The sequence below is a fragment of the Andrographis paniculata genome, unplaced genomic scaffold, assembly GCF_009805555.1.
Source record: "Andrographis paniculata isolate CXL003 unplaced genomic scaffold, ASM980555v1 Contig49END, whole genome shotgun sequence".
Taxonomy (NCBI): domain Eukaryota; kingdom Viridiplantae; phylum Streptophyta; class Magnoliopsida; order Lamiales; family Acanthaceae; genus Andrographis; species Andrographis paniculata.
Window position 1 is genome coordinate 284576 of NW_026137583.1, and position 12206 is coordinate 296781.

At 34.9% G+C, this 12206-nt stretch overlaps 1 long non-coding RNA gene across 4 annotated transcripts; it reads left to right on the plus strand.

The window, feature by feature from the left end:
* The first annotated feature begins 1872 nt into the window (after nucleotides 1-1872).
* On the plus strand, nucleotides 1873-5485 carry LOC127252977 (uncharacterized). Of its 4 annotated transcripts, none has more exons than XR_007839169.1 (6): nucleotides 1873-2947; nucleotides 3053-3178; nucleotides 3304-3862; nucleotides 3935-4278; nucleotides 4381-4512; nucleotides 4752-5485. It is a non-coding gene; the product is annotated as an uncharacterized LOC127252977 (long non-coding RNA). The 4 variants fall into 4 exon arrangements; XR_007839168.1 differs by having other exon boundaries at nucleotides 3304-3675; nucleotides 3802-4278; XR_007839170.1 differs by having other exon boundaries at nucleotides 3304-3675; nucleotides 4144-4278.
* Nucleotides 5486-12206: the final 6721 nt, after the last annotated feature.

Sequence of the window (12206 nt, forward strand, 5' to 3'; positions counted from 1 at the left end):
GCTTACATACCATTCTTGTTTCTACATTTCCAGTGGAAGACCTAAAGCTCATGATGGTGCCATTGCTAATGGGGCATCAAGTTTAGAGAAGAAGATCAAACTATATATGATATTTTGAAAGAACTGGTTGAATGGTTGTGTTCACAAGTTTGTTTTTGTGCTCTTAAATGTATTAGTTCTCTTCTATGAGATCAGAAATGGCATATTGTATTTATATTCTAAACTTCAAGGGAGGCTTATATATGGTCTTATATTCTTGTATAGTTTTAGTTTTACTAGAACCAAGTAAAGTTCAAGTGAGGCCTATATATGGTGTTATTTTCTTGTATGGTATTAGTTTTACTAGAACCGAGACCTCAAAGACTTCATTTGACAGAACGTACTATTGAATTTCTTAGAAAATAAAGATCAAGAAATATATGTTCTCTAGAGCATTGGTAATTACTTATTGATGAACATTTAATTCCATGCCCCTTTGTTGATCATGTTATGATGTAAAATTTTGTGTCCAAATACCCAATGTGCATAGGATAAATCAAATCGTAACCACCACTTTTGCACATGTTGTTTTTGTATTATAGTGTTTGATTGTAGTATCAATTAAAGACATAAATTATGAACTCATTTGTTGCTAGTGTCTCCTGCTATATAGTTGAGTACTTGGCTATCCAGGTGCTTTCCACAGTTGATTAAACTGGTTAAAGGTTCCTCAAAGGAAAAAGTAACCGATAGTGTTTATTATGGTGAACTTATAGTTTTACGGTTATTTCTTTCATGGTTCAGTTTACTTAAAAAAATCTCCCAATTTTGAAAGACTTTTGATATCGGCTATATTTTGAGTATGGATTATACATATTACTAATCTTTCACTGGGAACTAAATAACTTGAATGTCGAACTGCAGGTTGTTAGGGGGGTCATCTTGACTCTTAGGGATTTTCAACACAAAGGACATTTGGTGCTCAGATGGTGGACCTTGGACTCCGACATATAGTTCAGAACTTAATAGCTCGGGCATGGAGTGATGAAGTGAGTATTTATCTAGGGTTACAAACTCATAATTGGTTATTTATCATTTTTTACAGAAAAAAGAAAAGACCCTATAAACAAGATATCTAAATATCCTTATCTAGGGTTACAAACTCATAATGGATTCCTCATTTATTGTCTTTAAATGGGCTAATTGAAATTCATAACAATTTGACAAGGGGGCTGGTATCCTTATGACCCTATCCTTTATTCAGCACCATCCTAAACCTATTGTAACCGCCCGATCAAACATTATCTGATCTAATGGTTGTTATTCAATAAGAGTATTGTAGGAATTTTGGAAGAAGATAATTAAACATCAATTAATTAGGAATAGTTAATTACATTAAATAGTTACGTTATAATTGGTAATGTTAACCCAAATAAATTAAGAACGTATGCAATTAAACTCTTTCCAAATAAAAATCATTCAAAACACGTTATCATGTACTTACAGTTTACGGATGCTGGCATAGCATCATTATAATGATGTATAAGAAAAATAGAGGCAATATGCACTATATATCGGGTAAGTTTGACTAATGTGATTCTATGATTGAAAAATCAATATTCACGAATCAATATTTACCTCAATTAACGGAATTATGATTGCAAAATCAATATTCACAATTCAATCTTTCTATGTATTATTTTTAGAATATTCCTTAATTAAAATAATATTTCATAATTAACAATATACGATTATCTACTGATTATATATTTATCCATAAATATATTGATATTTACAGTAATGGGTTATGATGGTTAAGCAATATATTATAAAAAAATATTTTTTAATTGATTAATATAATTTTCTTTTCGACCGACAGGGTAATCACTGAGCCCTAACCATCGCGTGATTCTTCCCCTCCATACTTCCAACATCGGTCGTCGACCGCGTACCACCACCGTTGACAACACTCCGTTGACGCGAACCACACCCCACATCTATCATTCGCATCTCTTTGTCCTCCCAAATAACCCAAGCCCTACCCATTCGTTGTAAAAAAGTTACGGGAATCGTCACCGACAGTCGTCGCCTCCGGCAAATACTCACCCCCGCCATCGTTCGCCTCCCGTATTCCTCCCAAAAAACCTAATCCACAATCCTGTTGGACCGAAAGCCTCAATCACGATTTCCAGCCACCCACCCTAATTAATTCCCTCCCCACACACTCGCCGCTTTCGCCAATGGCCAAAACTAAGAATCTCGCTCCCAAGCATTCGGTGAAGTCCAAGTCAAAGAGAAGTAAGTTCATACAAGTTTCTTGTGTCCCCAAAAAGGTTTTCGACTTCAACAATGAGAAGTTATTTCGCCCTAGCGGCGATGCTTTAAGGTATTTTATAAGAGGAACAAGTTTTAGAGGTCTTGTTTTAGTTAATCCGATGCCCATGTGTGTAGATCCTATTTTGAAGTTAATTAGTTTTTGGGATGTCGATCGAAAATGTTTTGTGTTTTCTGGTGGGGAAGAGTGGGTTTTAATAGATGAGGATTTTGATAGGGTGTATGGCTTGCCATATGGTTGTGATAGGGCCCTATATCGATAGATGAAGGAGATTATTATTATGGGTATGCGGATGAGTTTGCTAAGGAGTATGGTTTAATAGGAGATTATGTGAAAGTGGTGAAAGATAGTGATTTGAAAGATTTACTGGATGGTGAAAAATTGGTGAGGAAGGTAGACTTTAGGAGAGTCTATGTTATGTATTGTATTTGCTCTCTTTTAGCTGCTGGTTCAAATGCCCAAATAAGCCATCCCTTTATTGAATTTATTAAAACTAAGAAAATAGCCAGCGAGTACAACTGGGCTGGGTTTCCCTAGGACAAGTTGATTGCGGGGATAAAGGCTACCCGTAAAAAGATGCAAGCAAACGACATGAAAAATGCGAGACCTAGTGGCGACATGCACGCTCTTGTAGTAAGTTTCTCTTTCTTGTTTATATTCAACATCTTTTGTGATTTGTTAGGTAGATCGACAAGCCATGTGCGTTGACCTATTATATATTATCCAATACTTTTGCAGCATATGTTCTTTGACATGGTTGACAAAAAACAGTTGGTTGGCCGTTTTTACACACGCTCACTCAGAACCCTATCTGTAGATAAGATTTGTGAGATTATGGGTCCATCCCAACCTTCCCATCAAAAGGTTGTTGTAATACCTTAATACTTTTAATGATATTGTTTTCAGTTATATGTTTTGATGTATTAGTATGCCGATTATGATGCATTCAATATATTGTAAATTTTTCATTGTATCTTACTCATTTTCAGAGTGATCCAGCGAAAGAGACGAGCAAGAGTAAGGAATGGTAAGACAGTGAAATCGCAAGATTATTGGACGAGGCTCGTATCTTAAGAGAGGAACGTGACGAGAAGTTTAAGGAGACAGGATATGTTGATCCGCGTATTCATACAGATGTTGTGGACCCATCATTGAAGGACAAGCAATATCGAACCTCAAACAATGCTGCGAAGGATAATGAATGCCCATCTATACCTATCAGTGAAACACCTCCGATGAAGAAGCAAAAAACCTTCGAGAAGTTGTCTTAAAAAAATTCTAACCCCTGTTGAGAAATTATTCTCTTGGGCATGACACAAGAGCTTCAAGACGATATCGTTGACCAGGCTGCAATTGCAATGGTACGTACTAATTTATTCTATTACATGATGTATGCAACATTATTATATAATGTTCAACGCATATATATTTGTTGTAAAAACTCTTAACAAGAATACATGTCATTTGATGACATTGCACTGGCCAAGGAATTTACGTTGAAGGATCATCCCCTGGTTAATAAATCCATGGAGGATGGTGAACATATGGGTAAGGATGATGCTATGTTTTATGATCATACGAGGAATGATGTTCCCCTGATGGCGGTTGTCCCTGTTATAGAAGTGAAGTTTCACAGGGAGCGGTTGCCGTAAAAAATGCTTTCTTCGCCGTATGAAAAATCACATGATCTATCTGAATCTTTTAAGATAGGTTCTGAGGAGAAGGGCATTGTCAAATGGGCCTTTTTTGGCGATCCTCCCAAATGAGATGAATGCGGGCCTGTTGTCTACAACGAAAATGATCGACCGTTGTTCAAATTCGATGTGCAGATGTTAAAGTTTTGGGGCGACATCTCCAACAATATAATAGACATGTGGGCTTCTTACATCAACCGGAAAGAACTTCAGGCTTCGAAATAAGAGAAGCGCCCAATGCTGAAATATTGTTTTACCGCGACCATAAGTGTGAGTTTCACATTTCTTTTTTTACTCTGCTGTGTATTTTTCATTAGTTGATTTTCTTCATATCTTACACAAACAATCAACTCTGCTTTTTTTTTTATGTAGTACTTGGTTTCGAAAGAGCTTGAGCACAAAAAACCTGAAAATGATTTGGATGATGTTATTGTGGACTGAAGATTTATTCTCCTTTATTCAGACCTAGGGGATGACTGGATGGATGTTCTCAAGGCTGACTATGTGAGTAAATACTTCAACTTTTTACAGCAATGTGTGATTCTTTCTTGGGGAAAATTATTTTTCACCACACGCCCGCTCAAACAAATGACATCAATGCCGTTCATTGTTAACGTAATATCTTATTTCTGCGAATATCATTTTTCCACTAGTGTTGTTACATTAGTTTGAATATGTCTTATCATTGTGTGATTTACTTTTCTCGAATACCATAACTTTGAATACCTTGTGTATGGTTGCAGTTTTTCTTCCCGTGTGCCATGCGAATCATTGGATACTGTTTGCAATATCGGTAGTTAGGAAAAAGACCTACTTTAATAGCTTGAATCCAAGGGAAGCATGGGAGGGTGACTGGGTCTTGTTCTCAAAGTTGTTTTCACACTTCAAACATGCAGGAGCTTCGTTATATCCGGACCGGCAATGGGATGGGGAGTATAGCGTTGAACTTCCTCCTCACATACCGCAACCAGATGTCAACATTTGTGGTGTCTTTACTATGTTCTATATGAAGCACTAGCCACGCGAAATCTGCCCAGTTGTCTGTGAGCAAATGTGCAGACTCGACATATTGGACATGAAGAGGAAACAGATTTGTGTTGCGCTAATTTTACAGCCAGAGAATGCACTTGGCCAATATGTTCGGGAGAAAGGAAGAGCATATGCATCGAAAGAGCGTGCGCTGGCAAGGCTCAGAAGAAAAAGGCTGCAGAAGAAGCAGAAAAGAGAAAATAGCGTCCATCACGTTATATGACAAGAGGTATTGTTGCACGTGGTAAGGGGAGGGGCAGGGGCAGGATTGGTTGATGTGCGAACATACTTGGTTTCCTTTTTGTTATGACATCATATGTTTTGCAATGTTCTCGGCCGTAATTAGGCATTATTGTTTAGTTTTCTTGTTGAAAAAATTTGTCTATGTTAGTAATCTGGCAGATGAAATTACAATTTATCTGAATATCTTTATCTCGAATAGATGAAATGCTTATTGTTTCCTCTTTTGCACGATGTATTTTTGTTATATTAACCAGGGATATAAATTATATTTACAACTATGCTAGATGTTACTTTTTTTTACTGAATATTTGTATGATGTATCGATATAGACTTAACTATATCAACCATAAATTGGTATGCTACGTTACTGGTATGCTCTAGTAAGGTAAGGATAAAATAATATATATGTTAGATGTTACTTTGGTTCTTATGCTTAAAATTAATATGCATTTATGATGTATGTCTTGAATAATTATGGTGTCTGTATTAGAATCATACAATGGATATACCGTTATCAGGGGTATATAGTAGATGAGGTCTATTTTTAAATAAGTATGATATATTACTGGTATATATACAAGTGTTGAATGATGTAGATATTAGATGTGACTGGTTGTTTGTTTCCATAAAATATTTTCATTGTGTGATGTATATCGCAATTAGATATGGTTGCTGCCATAGAATCATATAATGTATACACCTATCTTTATGCACAAATTGTAACTTTTACACTGGTATACCCAATGATTTTCATCTTATATTAATATGATCTATCTAAATATACCAGATGATGTCGATTGTATATATGTATACTATATGAATGGTATATTGACGAATAAACTTTTTTGTTCTCCCTATATGTATGTTGATTGCTTGTTTGATATATTGTTCAAAACTCAATGGACGGTAACTATATCAATATGATCTTTTCTTATTGTCAGTTTAAGCATGCTATTCACATTGACGGGTTTTGTGGGAACAAATTTATTTCATGGATCTCGGTGTTCCTTGTAACATCCGTGCCCTTTTTGTTTAGTCGTCTACATTTCTTCCGCATGCTGATGGACATAGTTCTTCGGACCCTGGCCTAGTGTGTATCCTTTGTTTTCAGTGACAGATTTGTCGCCTCAATGTGTTCGTTTGTATGTTCTGTGTTCATAATGACATAGGGTTATTTAACATATGATGCAAGATGTGAGATCATTACGATGTTATAAAAAAAAAGTGAGATGTTTTTTTGCGTAAGAGACCATTTACCAGCAGTCATGGATGGATCAATATTCTGCGGAGTGCTTCCTAAAACTTGATTCAAAGTCGTCATATGTAGTTTGGGTTGATGCAATAGTTTTGACAGAGTTCATGAAATGCTGGCAAAGTGACTTATACCTTGTAGTGAAGTCCATATCAGGCGTCGTGGCATTTTTACATCCTTCTAGTCGACTGGCATTCTTTGTCCACCTACGTAAGATATATTTGTCGGGAATAGTCTTGAATTGCGGATGTCCGGTTGCTGTTAGGAGCTCCATCATACATATTGAATGTGAGCATAATATCCTAACATCTATCCACGTTTTACAAGTACTTTCAATCAGGCACTGTTGCAGGTCTGTATTTAGTATGTATCGGTCATTGAGTCATTCACTGTGGTAAACAACATACTTTTTCCCTGGATTCAGACACTAGACCATATATTCGAAAGATCTTTGGTGTTGGTCTTGGAAAATCTCAAAGACATTCTTTGTGTAAATATTTGAGGCTGATTTCAAAATTTGATTGAAAGGATTTATTGCTGCAAAGTGATGATCCCGTGTGTAAAAGTCCTTCTACTCTTCCACATCTCTTTTAGACTGCAAAACCCATTCAAACTGATCAAAGAACTCGACGATGTTATTGTCCAAACGCAAGAACCTATGGATTGTTAAATATACATCATAATATGAGTATAAAGCCAATATATTAATTTGGTATTGAAAGCATATCATAACGATGTTAACATCGTATGTATAGAGACCTCTTCACTGACGAATTCAATGACTCGCTCAACTGAGTGCTCCGCATACCAATGGTAAACTGGCTCCTTGTCCACACAGAAGACCACTGATGCCTTAGTGAATATATCCCTTCAACCCACCTATGTTGTCCTTTAAGGAAGCATGTCTGCACCATTATTTGCCACTCTTGTTCGAATTGACATTCATCGTGAACACCATAGAAGAGTCTTTGGAATGTTTCAGCAAAGTTGCGTGTACATACATCATTCGTCAATAAATAACACACTATATTTTACCTCTAATTACAACATATCACACAATTCGCAACTTCATATCTTGTCGTGTATAATGCACTCAAATATTTTTTTGGCGTTTTGCAGGATATGCTATGAACAGAGTACGTGAAAAGAATTTGACATTGTCTGCCTAATGGCAGGAGCCATTGCAAGGTCTTGATTAGTGAAAATTGTTTTTGGTTCCTTTCCAGACATGCACTTCAAGAATGTTGTAAAAACACATTTAAAAGACTCTTGTGTTTCCTCAAACAATAAAACTGATCCGAAGACACACGTCTGGTGGTGGTTGTTAAACCCGATGAATACTCCTACAAATATCTCAAAAATGTAATACGACATCAGAACGGTGCAAAGAGATATACATTGATGTATGTACGCTATTTAATTGGTATTACCAAAACTAGTTATAGAACATTATTGAACAAAAGACATATGCATAATGCACACTCACCCAACGGCCTGTAGTTTTTGTTTGTTTGATATGTGGTGTCGAAGGTAATAGAATCTCCATACATAGCATAATCAGACCTCATTTTTGCATCGGCCCAAAATATGTTTGCAATCTTGTCTTTCTCATCGACGTCAACCTCGTAGAAGAAGAATGGATTTTCAATTGATTTCTGGCTGAAATGCTTCAATATAGCCCCGGCCTCACCAAACTTTAGACTTGCACTCTTCTTTTTCTTAATTCGATTGTTTAGATCAGACTTAAGAAAGCCAAGCGTCTCCTTGTTGCCTGCCGCTATTCTCAATACATCATATGACGATCTTAAAGAAAGTCCCGCCTCTTTATTAATTGTAGCTACTGTCATCTGGCTTCATCTATGGTCCTATTTGAAATAAGCATGTGCGCATGGGCTGGTGGATGCAGTTCATGGTTGTGCTCGTCCATATATTCGGTGACCGTTTATCTTTGGATTTTTTTGTTGAATTGCAACTTCACCCTTGCTGCACACCTAGTACATGTTTCGTATCTCCTTCTCAGCATGGTTGTATAAGATGGACCTGAGACACCTTCTAAAGAGTGATGTTCATTTCTGGGATCAACCCTACTTCCTTTTTTGTACCCCTCTTTTCTGCAACAAAAGTGGATGTACTGCACTTGTTGAGGATCGACCTTCGAATTATTTTGCTTTTTTTTGTGCACAACAAAACCCCGTCTATGTGCATAATTACAATATAATGTGTAGGCATCGTCTAGGCTTGAAAATGTTGCGTTCTCCTAGTAATCGGCGCCTGGAAAAGTGAATGAAAATCAACATTGTAAAATACGATATATGTAATTTCATGAATAGTTGTACGTAGTATAACATTATGATGTTAATTCGTCTACTCATTGTCTATGTAAATACTAAATCAATCTTTCAACTATGTTGTTACAATATGACTCGTCCGATCAAATATTAAAGTAATGTAATCATAATACATATTTTTGTAAATTGATATGCACAATCTCACACTATGATGTTGTTTTTTTAAACATTAAAATAATCATTATAATAAGCAAGTTTAACTTCTGCACTTTATAAAATTCAAAATTTACACATAAAGCATGATTAACCTCAATTAACGGAATTATTTTTACAAAATAACATTCACATTAATCGTGATTTTTTAGGTAATATTTTACCCACAACAAAACTTGATTAAATCTAAAATCGATCTAAAAAAATAATATTTTAGCCCCCCCACACATCTGCATTCGTTTTTATAGAATTTGGTTATGATTCAACACCATAAAAACAAGAACAACAATTTGATGGATAACTAATAAATGTATGATGTATGTATATGTATAATTGATGTTCAATAAATACACATATGATGTAAAAATAAATCGGTCATACGATACTTTTGCGATAAATGCTAATAATAATAACTTACCGTGTTTGTGACTTTATTGAGCCTCAGGTTCGTCCACAGGGTGCTGACTCTCACGGGAACAAACATCATTTTGATCCATCTTCTTGAACTTTACGAGTTTATTTTCTCGGATCGATCAACATCGGCGGAGAGCATAATTATTTTTATTTTTTTGTGGCTTGAGATTGTCTAAGTGATCTCACAATTAAAAAAATATTATATATATATATCTCCTTAAATTATGCATGAATTTATGTTTGTCTTATTTATTATATAAAGTATTTTACTAATCAACCTCTACAAATGATTTTAATCCTTAATCTATAAAATAAATCCTATGGCTATGATTAAATCAGGATGGTAAATTCAGGGCCATATTGGAACCGATTTGGGATCATGTTGTCCACCCCTCTTTCAGGTTGTTATCGCAATTTAATACTTAATAGGTACGGAGTTTTAAGTGTTTGCATAATTTTTAATACGTACTTGTTGTTTGTATAATTGTGGGGCCTGACACATATTTATCTAATGTATTTAAATTTATTTTTTTACCCATTGTTTGTGTGTTTGATTTCTGCTTGCTTTCTAGGATTGTTTTACTTTTGTATTCGTTATATTTGTTTCATTGTGAATTTATCCATTCAATAGACTGTTGAATATTAAATGTAATGCAGTGTTATTCAGTGCATCCTATATATGCAGTGCTTTTGGTTGTTGTATAGTGTTTCCTAAGCAGTCTTGTTGGTGGATCTTCAGTGTCATTAATATTGTGCATGTTCGTGAATGCATGTACATATAAATTGTGCATATTCCATAAATGTATCATAATTTCAATATTATTATTCTAAAGAGCTGAGACTTAGGTGAGTCTTGGATTATTACTAGATATAGTATTCTTAGAAAGTTTTGAGTTGATTATTGTCGTTGGACAATGCAATGTTTTATTCCGGTTTTGTTACATTGTTAATTATATTGCAAACTTAGTAGATGATATTAATATAAATTTGATAGGATTTTTTTGGTATAACGTGTAGTTGTATATGCTTTCATATTATTGACCTTTAGTACTTGTTAAGCCAACGAAAATTCTTCTCCTTTGCCGACATTTGTAAAACATATCAAACCATCTTTGTTATGTATGAAATACTAGCGATGGTTTCTCTTATTATTATTTGTTATTTATAAGATGTTCGTTGAAATGATAGATTACTTTCACCATAACATGTTTGTTTTATCTATGTGTGTAGGTGTTATGCTAGTAATAGTTAAGGTCTTTGTAACGGTTGTGGCGTTGCCACAGTTCCGGAGACCGCATTTATTCTGCCAACTATTGTTGGAGCATGTACCGTCGTGAGGTAGTCAATGTCGATCCTATCAAATGGACATACAAAGATGCATGTAATTTATCTTTGAAGGTTTATTTTTTGTAGTAATTTATTCATTTTTCAATTAAATACTTATATAATCTACTGATTCATTGCAGCTGGTTCACTACACCTGAGTTTCTCCGCCGTACTTTTGACGTTTCATGAGTATCCACACACCATGTTTACGTGTTGAACCTAGAATGATGCCTTACTTGTTTTTACTATATTGGATTGAACAAGGCTTGTTTATAATTATGCCGTCTCTAGAGTTTATTGGGTGATCATTTTGCTCATAAGTATGTAATTTTGGCTTGTTTGCCCTTTATGTAATCCTGTCGCGTAAGTTAGCACAATCGTTAGTGTAATTTTCTATGGATCCCTTATACTATACGTTTTATGATGGATTTCGTAGGGAATATGAAAAAAAAAATTATGTTTATTGTTTAAAAATATGTTACAAAAATCATTACAATTGTCTCTTCAGGTCGTAACAAAATATTATTTAAGAAACAAGTGATCAATTTTTGTCACGAAAAGTTGTTACAAAAACAGTTACAAAAAGATTTTTTGCATGTTATAAAACATTTGAAATATATTATTTGTTACGACTATGCTTCGTTACAAAACAACTTTTAATTTATGCTATGAACAAGTAAGCGTAACAAAAATTGATACAAAAAAATATTGTAATTGTCAAAAAATATTTGTACTGCATTATTTGTTACATCAATGAATTATACCGAAAAGAATTTGACCTTTTTCTACATACAAAATATCGTAACAAAAAGTCCTTCCACAGACGTTGACCACTCGTCATTTGTTACAACAATTGTGCCGGCACATACTTTTTGTTACTCGAGTAAAAGAGAAACATACCGACCAAATTCCGCAACAAAATCGTCACACACAGTTTTTTGCTACGAAAAATGAGCATTTGTAGTGGATTCAGTTCCGCTAGAAATAATCATTTTTTTGGTAGTGTATATTTTTGGGAAAATTGCAAAAATTATCCATTATGTATGTCAAATTATCATTTTTAGGCATTTTTTTCCGGTTTTGTAAAGTAGGACACTAAGTGTTCCGAATGCCTTATTTATGTCCTCCACTGCCGAAAAATGTCACGTGCCTGGCACGTGTGCCGACGTGGAATCGCCATTGCCGACGTGTATACAACCAACGCAGACATGTACCACGACGTGTCATTTTCCAGCGGCTGACGTGGCACTAGTTTAAAAAATAAAATAAAATGAAATATAATTATTTTTTTAATTCTAATTTGGCTCAATTGGACGAAATTGCAAATAACATATTTTCAATTTAGTCAAATTGGGCCAAGTTGCAAATAACACGAAATTAAAAACATTAGAACCCCGATCGATTAATTCAGTCTCAATCCCCTTTCTCATCAT